The sequence below is a fragment of the Nematolebias whitei genome, chromosome 11, assembly GCF_014905685.2.
Source record: "Nematolebias whitei isolate Nwh7 chromosome 11, NemWhi1, whole genome shotgun sequence".
NCBI lineage: Eukaryota > Metazoa > Chordata > Actinopteri > Cyprinodontiformes > Rivulidae > Nematolebias > Nematolebias whitei.
Window position 1 is genome coordinate 23,126,829 of NC_056508.1, and position 613 is coordinate 23,127,441.

The window sequence follows — 613 nt, forward strand, 5'->3', positions numbered from 1 at the left end:
AAGTGCATCAGGGTCGTGGGTGAGACATGGTGGCAGTGTATCAGGGTCCTGGGAGGAGCATGGTGGCAGTGCATCAGGGTCCTGAGTGAGACATGGTGGCAGTGTATCAGGGTATTGGGTGGAGCATGGTGGCAGTGTATCAGGGTCCTGAGTGAGACATGGTGGCAGTGTATCAGGGTCCTGGGTGAGACATGGTGTAAGTGTATCAGAGTCCTTGGAGGGGCATGGTGGCAGTGTATCAGGGTCCTGTGTGAGACATGGTGGCAGTGTATTAGGGTATTTCGTGGAGCATGGTGGCAGTGTATCAGGGTCCTGGGTGGAGCATGGTGGCAGTGTATCAGGGTCGTGGGTGAGACATGGTGGCAGTGTATCAGGGTCCTGGGTGGAGCATGGTGGCAGTGCATCAGGGTCCTGGGTGGAGCATGGTGGCAGTGTATCAGGGTCCTGGGTGGAGCATGGTGGCAGTGTATCAGGGTATTTCGTGGAGCATGGTGGCAGTGCATCAGGGTCCTGGGTGGAGCACGGAGGAAGTGCATCAGGGTCGTGGGTGAGACATGGTGGCAGTGTATCAGAGTCCTTGGAGGGGCATGGTGGCAGTGTATCAGGGTCCTGT

At 57.3% G+C, this 613-nt stretch overlaps 1 protein-coding gene across 1 annotated transcript in view; it reads right to left on the reverse strand.

Annotated features, from left to right (window-relative positions):
- Positions 1-613, reverse strand: part of dnajc11a (DnaJ (Hsp40) homolog, subfamily C, member 11a) — a 13,099-nt gene that overhangs the window by 6,550 nt on the left and 5,936 nt on the right. The gene's annotated exons all lie outside the window — the stretch shown is intronic.